Raw genomic sequence first — 8,488 nt, 5'->3', positions numbered from 1 at the left:
CTTTCATATTCACTTGTACTCACATACTGACTCTACTCTCCACAACGTCTAGAGGAGGGCTTTCATATTCACCTGTACTCACATACTGACTCTACTCTCCACAACGTCTAGAGGGCTTTCATATTCACCTGTACTCACATACTGACTCTACTCTCCACAACGTCTAGAGGAGGGCTTTCATATTCACCTGTACTCACATACTGACTCTACTCTCCACAACGTCTAGAGGGCTTTCATATTCACCTGTACTCACATACTGACTCTACTCTCCACAACGTCTAGAGGAGGGCTTTCATATTCACCTGTACTCACATACTGACTCTACTCTCCACAACGTCTAGAGGGCTTTCATATTCACCTGTACTCACATACTGACTCTACTCTCCACAACGTCTAGAGGAGGGCTTTCATATTCACCTGTACTCACATACTGACTCTACTCTCCACAACGTCTAGAGGAGGGCTTTCATATTCACCTGTACTCACATACTGACTCTACTCTCCACAACGTCTAGAGGGCTTTCATATTCACCTGTACTCACATACTGACTCTACTCTCCACAACGTCTAGAGGAGGGCTTTCATATTCACCTGTACTCACATACTGACTCTACTCTCCACAACGTCTAGAGGGCTTTCATATTCACCTGTACTCACATACTGACTCTACTCTCCACAACGTCTAGAGGGCTTTCATATTCACCTGTACTCACATACTGACTCTACTCTTCTTTGACTACTTTATGGATAGAATAACCTCTTAATCATTAAATCCTCTTTATCAGTAAATCACAAGTACCACAAACATGACTATAACGAATCAACAAAAAGGCCAACATTTACAGAGAACTTATAGCCTGGTCCCAGATCTGTTTGTATTATCACAGCATGACAGTGAGTTGACAAGACAGCACAAACAGATCTGGGACCAGGTTAGGGGAATTAAGGTCTTCTTGTGAATATCGACATCAGTATGATTCACAGGTTTTTCAGGAAGAGATGATTCAGTGTCCTTTACAGCTGCTGATAGTCAGTTAGGTTAAGGGACATGCAAAAAACAAGAACAACGCTTGCTAACAACTGCAGTGTCTGAAACACAGGCCAAAGATTGGTTCCCATGTCCCTCTCTCTCTCAATCTCTCTCTTTTTCTTTCCCTCTCTCTCTCGGTCTCCCACCATGCTTAGCTGTAGTATTAATAGAAATATCATGATGATCTTACCACCTGGACCCATCACGGCCGGAACTAACACATTCACAGACACGCTCACACTGATATACAGCTGACACACACACACACACACACAGAGATACGGATACGGAAGTCAAGTGACACATTCACACACATTCAAAGATACACAGGCAGATATAGAACTGGCATATTTATATAGATACGTAAATACACCCATGTGCAGAAGTAACATATTCACACAGACACAGAACCTCGTCCACTTACATAGCCCCTTCCTGCAAACACTGACACGTATGCAAACATAACTGACATTCACACTCACACACACTGTACATACACTCCCACAAATACACACGGAAAGTATCAAACTGGAAGTGACTAAGAGCAGGCTGGCCAGATAGGTTGAGAAGGGGGAGGGGCGACGGGTTGAGGAAGGAGGAGGCAGGGGGAGGGAGGGAGGGAGGGAGGGGGAGGCAGGGGGCGACGGGTTAAGGAAGAAAGTATCAAACTGGAAGTGACTAAGAGCAGGCCAGCTTCAGCTCAGTCAATACCTGCCAGTCTGCAGAGTGCGATATCAACCCAGAGCATATCGGGCTGCTTTTTCTGTACCACATCTCCAGATTCCTACCGCAAACTCTGAACCTTTACACTGGATCATCGCAGCTACCTAGCTGCAATCCGAGTGGCTACTCCTGGCTCTCTGTCCCGAAGCAAGCACCAGTTAGCCTTGAGCTAGCCTCGAGCTAGGCCCATCTCCCGGCTAGCCGAAGAGGTCCAGAATACAATACTCTTTTGCCAATTGGACTGGACCCTTTACTGCCAACACGGAGCCCCGCCGATCCATCATGACTGGTCTGCCGACGTAATCGTCTGAGGTGGTTTCAACAGGCTGATTCCGTTGCGAAGTCGTCGGGAGGAGCCATCTGCTAGCCCCGGCCCACTAGCTGTTTGAATCGCCGTGCCTCCAGCTTGCCTAGCGTAGTAGCGACTACTGAATCGGCTCCCTGACTCACCTATTGCTACACATTGGACCCTATGATGACTCGGCAACACATGCCTCTACCTAATGTCAATATGCCATGTCTATTGCTGTTTTGGTTAGTGATTATTGTCTTATTTCACTGTACAGCCTCCAGCCCTGCCCAATATGCCTTAGATAGCCCTTTTGTCCCAACCACCACACATGCAGTGACCTCACCTGGGTTAACTGGTGCCTCTAGAGACAAAACCTCTCTCATTGTCACTCAATGCCTAGGTTTACCTCCACTGTACTCACATCCTACCACACCCTTGTCTGTACATTATGCCTCAAATCTTTTCTTCCACGCCCAGAAATCTGCTACTTTTACTTTCTGTTCCAAATGCACTAGACGACCAGTTCTTAAAGCCTTTAGCCGTACCCTCATCCTACTACTCCTCTGGTGATGTGGAGGTTAAGCCAGGCCCTGCTACCCCCAGCACCACTCCCATTCCCCAGGCACTCTCATTTGTTGACTTTTTGTACCCGTAAAAGCCTTGGTTTCATGCATGTTAACAGCAGAAGCCTCCTCCCTAAGTTTGTTTTATTCCCTAAATTAGTTTTATTTAGCACACACAGTCAACCCTGATGTCCTAGCCGTGTCTGGATCCTGGCTTAGGAAGGCCACCAAAAATCCCGAAATTTCCATCCCCAACTACAACATTTTCCGACAAGATAGAACTGCCAAGGGGGGCGGAGTTGCAATCTGCTGCAGAGATAGCCTGCAGAGTTCTGTCATACTATCCAGGTCTGTTGCCCAAACAATTCAAGCTTCTACTTTTAAAAATCCACCTTTCCAGAAACAAGTCTCTCACTGTTGCCGCTTGTTATAGCCCCCCCTCAGCCCCCAGCTGTGCCCTGGACACCATATGTGAATTGATTGCCCCCATCTATCTTCAGAGTTTGTACTGTAGGTGACCTGAACTGGGATATGCTTAACACCCCGGCCGTCCTACAATCTAAGCTAGATGCCCTCAATTTCACACATATTATCAATAAACCTATCAGGTACAACCCTTAATCCGTAACCATGGGCACCCTCTTAGATATCATCGTGACCAACTTTCCCTCTGAATACAAATCTACTGTCTTTAACCAGCATCTCAGCGATCACTGCCTCATTGCCTGCGTCCGTAATGGGTCCGCGGTCAAATGACCACCCCTCATCACTGTCAAACGCTCCCTTAAACACTTCAGCGAGCAGGCCTTTCTAATCGACCTGGCCCGGGTATCCTGGAAGGATATGGACCTCATCCCGTCAGTTGAGGATGCCTGGTTGCTCTTTAAAAGTGCTTTCCTCACCATCTTGCATGCCCCATTAAAAGTAAAACTTAGAACAGATATAGCCCTTGGTTCACCCCAGACTTGACTGCCCTTGACCAGCACAAAAACATCCCATGGCATTCTATATTAGCATCAAATAGCCCCTGCGGAATGCAACTTTTCAGGGAAGTCAGGAACAAATGTACATAGTCAGTCAGGAAAGCTAAGGCTAGCTTTTTCAAACAGAAATTTGCATCCTGTAGCACTAATTACAAAAGGTTTTGAGACACTAATGTCCATGGAGAATAAGAGCACCTCCTCCCAGCTGCCTACTGCACTGAGAATAGGAAACATCGTCACCACCAATAAAACCACGGCAATCGATAATTTCAAGAAGCATTTTTCTACGGCTGGCCATGCTTTCCACCTGGGTACCCCTTCCCCGGCCAACAGCTCTACACCCCCTGCAGCAACTTGCCCAAGCCCACCCCTCCCCCGCTTCTCCTTCACCCAAATCCAGACAGCTGATGTTCTGAAAGAACTGCAAAATCTGTATCCCTGCAAACCAGCTGGGCTAGACAATCTGGACCCTCTCTTTCGACTCTGTCAATCACTGCATTCTTATCGGCAGACTCAATAGCCTTGGTTTCTCAAATGACTGCCTCACCAGGTTCACCAACTACTTCTCAGACAGAGTTCAGTGTGTCAAATTTGGGGCAGCAGGGTAGCCTAGTGGTTAGAGCGTTAGAGCGTTGGACTAGTAACCGGAAGGTTGCAAGTTCAAATCCCCGAGCTGACAGGGTACAAATATGTCGTTCTGCTCCTGAACAGGCAGTTAACCCACTGTTCCTAGGCCGTCATTGAAAATAAGAATTTGTTCTTAACGGACTTGCCTAGTAAAATAAAGGTAAAATAAAAATCGGAGGGCCTATCTCCAAGGCCTTACAAGCCACATCCAATCCTATCTCCAAGGCCTTACAAGCCACATCCTAAAGCAGCTGCTTCCTAACCTTCCTACTGGCCTCACAAGCCCTACCTCCGTTCCAAACCCTCCGCATGTGCCTCTGTTCGTTCCTGTGTTCAACAGTGTGTAATAAATACCCCTAAACCTGTATTCCTGCTCCGTCTCCTGATTCGCATTCTGATCCATGAACCAAGCTTACTATCCACCCTAGGTTAAATATTTTCTTCACCGTGCAGTTTTTCCGTGAATTTACTTAAATCGTGAAGCTCATCTACATTTCCTGCGGTGCAGGAGTGCAACAAAAGAGTGATCAAATTAAGATCCTACATCTGTGTGACTCTTTTACAAAGTAAACCAAATACTTCCTAACAATACCATCTTCTGTTTTATCGTGAAATCCTTCTGCTGCTTTGATGCCATTGTAATAGTATTGAGAGATTAAACAAACAACACAATAATTTTATTGTTTTATGATATGTGTACAATCCTTTTCCTGCTTTGATGTCCTGGGTCGTAGCATGGTGATAATGCCTATGGTTTACACCACAGAGTACACCACTGTTCCCTTGGCATCCACAGCAGAGACAGAGCAGAGCAGCCAGCATAGCCAACAGCTGTGTTTGTTTTCACAGCTTGGTGTGTGTGTGTGTTGGGGGGAGGGGACAGTATACATTACATATGACATACGTGTTTGTATGTGGGTGTTTGTGTTTATGTATCAGGGGACCAGGTCTCAGCATGGGGCCTATAACAGCCTCGGCCTCTATTAGTTCTCACTGCCCACAAAGTGACTCATCGACTGGGATCGTGGGAACCACAGTGGTGGTCCTGGAGGCCTGGAGGATGTCTGAGAATAAAGTTATACGAAGCTGTAAAAATCATACTTATGTTTCCCACAATTATCCACAAGATGTGTCCGAGATGCTCTGGATACAAAATCCCAATTTTACCTTCATATTGACCCCAAAATAAGTCCCAATAGAAGCAATGGTGAGCGTAGAAGTTGCCCATTGGCACAGATCTAGGATCGGTTTACCCTCCCCAAACACTAATCTTAACTATTAGGATGGAAAAAGAAAAACTGACCTGAGATCAACATCTAGATGCAACAAGGCTGTTTAAACCCATAAACACTATGGCTATGGAAACCCACAGGAGCCTGGTCCTGGTATGAAGTCTTCATAATCGTGGTTTGTAGAAGAACACACACCACAGGAGGCTGTTGGCGTCTTAACTAGGGAGGACGGGCTCTTGTTAATGGCTGGAGTGGAATAGGTGGAATGATATCAAATACAAGCATTTCGCTACACCCACAATAACATCTGCTAAACACGTGTATGTGACCAATACAATTGGATTTGAAATACATCTGACATGGTTTCCATGGTTTCCATGTATTTGATGCCATTCTATTTGCTCCTTTCCAGCCATTAGTATGTGCCATCCTCCCCTCAACAGCCTCCACTGACACACACACAAACACACACACGCAAGATTACAGTCACTAGTACAGACACTTCAACAATGTTGGCAACCAGACAAATGATTTGCTGACTTCACCTCCACCGAGGTAGTTACAGTAAGAACATAAGTTGTTTCACACGTCTTTACAGGCCAGTGGTGATATCAGTTTTTTAAAAGCTACTATTTTCACATCACATTTCCACTCACAAGACGTCATTCACATTGTGGTGAGGAACACAGTTTGGGTAGGCTTTTGGATTTCAACACATAGATTTTCGAAATGAGTATTTTTTCCAGATGGCCTGCAGTGATTAGAGTGTAGTAGTTTGTTAAACTGTAGAGAGCATCAGAGTTTCCTGTCCAGTCTTCTTCTTTGGTATTTGATTTATAGCTGTTATCTTTACAGAGACAATAGTGTTGTTCTAACAATAATTCAATTGCATCGTTTTTAAAAATCGTTTTGGCAGTCATGACGGTCGTGGAAATGATGAACAATTAAATATAATTGGATAGGATATAAAACAACTGGATAAAACTATAAAACAGTCTCTAATTTCTCCCTTTCTATGAAAAACTAAAACATACTTTTGCTGCTTTGGTGAAAATGTCATATGTCATCATTTAATGGTCCATTTTGTGTTTCCAAGCACAGCGGTTCAGAAACATGAACAACGGGGCCTGTTGCATCCCAAATGGCACCCTATTCCCTATATAGGGAACATCTCTTGACCAGAACCTGGTAAACAACAACAAGAAAGTCCACTATAAGGGAATAATAGGGTGCAATTTGGAACTCAGCCCATCTGGTCCAACCATCCAACAGTCTGGACCCTGGTAGAGGGTCCAGACCAGAACCACTATACTGCCCTACCAGCAAAAAGGCAGTAACTGCTCATAGCTTGGAACTGAGAAAAATACCTTTTATTTACCTTGGTTTCACAGTAACGTTATGAAGTTACTGCTAACATGACTCCCATTTTCTCCAAAACACAGTACAATAGAGGCAGGATACTTGTCCACATGATTAAGCATGTATTTAATGTTGCAAAAAAATGACATTAACTCATTTTTGACCGAATGAGCAGTTACTGCCATTTTGCTTGGTAGGGCAGTATAATATGCTGACCATTCTGTGGGAGGGGAACTGACCACTCCTGTATATACTGACTGGCCAAAGAGACTGGACAAAACCGTAGAAGAGGCAAGTCCAAGATTACTGGAACTCAACATCAACTTGTTTACTAGGAAGGGCACAAATAAGGTTCACATGAAGATAGAGTTTGTGTTGGGGCGAGGTCTAGTGGAGAGTTAGTTCAATAGTTTGTCCATAGTTGAACAGTCACAAACAAACAACCTGTAGGGGGCAGTTGCCAAAATAAAGAGTTTAGCCTTTTCTGCTTTCCCTTCTCTTTTCCTGGTGTGTTTGTGTCTGTAGTCAGCAGACAGCCGACAGCCTTGTTCCGGAAAGTGGCGGAAACGATCCAGAAAAAACATGTTAATTGGATGCCTGGATAGGTCTCACTCTATCTGCACACACACCATAATCCAGGTGTGGCCATCCTCCATTCCTCTCTTAGTGCCAGCTCATTTTAAAGGCATTACCTGGGAAGCCCGTCAGTTTGGTTCCTGCTGGAGGAGGGCATTGTTGGTAATGAGCTCCAGATGTTCCCAGAGCGCTGACTGGTAGGTTGGCAGGTCTATAGCTGCCTCTACTGTGTCCAGAGTATTGACTGGTAGGTTTGCTGGTCTATAGCTGCCTCTACTGTGTCCAGAGTATTGACTGGTAGGTTGGCTGGTCTATAGCTGCCTCTACTGTGTCCAGAGTATTGACTGGTAGGTTGGCTAGTCTATAGCTGCCTCTACTGTGTCCAGAGTATTGACTCGCAGGTTGGCTGGTCTATAGCTGCCTCTACTGTGTCCAGAGTATTGACTCGCAGGTTGGCTGGTCTATAGCTGCCTCTACTGTGTCCAGAGTATTGACTGGTAGGTTGGCTGGTCTATAGCTGCCTCTACTGTGTCCAGAGTATTGACTGGTAGGTTGGCTAGTCTATAGCTGCCTCTACTGTGTCCAGAGTATTGACTCGCAGGTTGGCTGGTCTATAGCTGCCTCTACTGTGTCCAGAGTATTGACTGGCAGGTTGGCTAGTCTATAGCTGCCGCTACTGTGTCCAGAGTATTGACTGGTAGGTTGGCTAGTCTATAGCTGCCTCTACTGTGTCCAGAGTATTGACTCGCAGGTTGGCTGGTCTATAGCTGCCTCTACTGTGTCCAGAGTATTGACTCGCAGGTTGGCTGGTCTATAGCTGCCTCTACTGTGTCCAGAGTATTGACTCGCAGGTTGGCTGGTCTATAGCTGCCTCTACTGTGTCCAGAGTATTGACTGGTAGGTTGGCTAGTCTATAGCTGCCTCTACTGTGTCCAGAGTATTGACTGGTAGGTTGGCTAGTCTATAGCTGCCTCTACTGTGTCCAGAGTATTGACTCGCAGGTTGGCTGGTCTATAGCTGCCTCTACTGTGTCCAGAGTATTGACTCGCAGGTTGGCTGGTCTATAGCTGCCTCTACTGTGTCCAGAGTATTGACTCGCAGGT

The sequence above is a fragment of the Oncorhynchus kisutch genome, linkage group LG1, assembly GCF_002021735.2.
Source record: "Oncorhynchus kisutch isolate 150728-3 linkage group LG1, Okis_V2, whole genome shotgun sequence".
Classification (NCBI taxonomy): domain Eukaryota; kingdom Metazoa; phylum Chordata; class Actinopteri; order Salmoniformes; family Salmonidae; genus Oncorhynchus; species Oncorhynchus kisutch.
Note: the sequence above shows the minus strand (reverse complement) of the source record.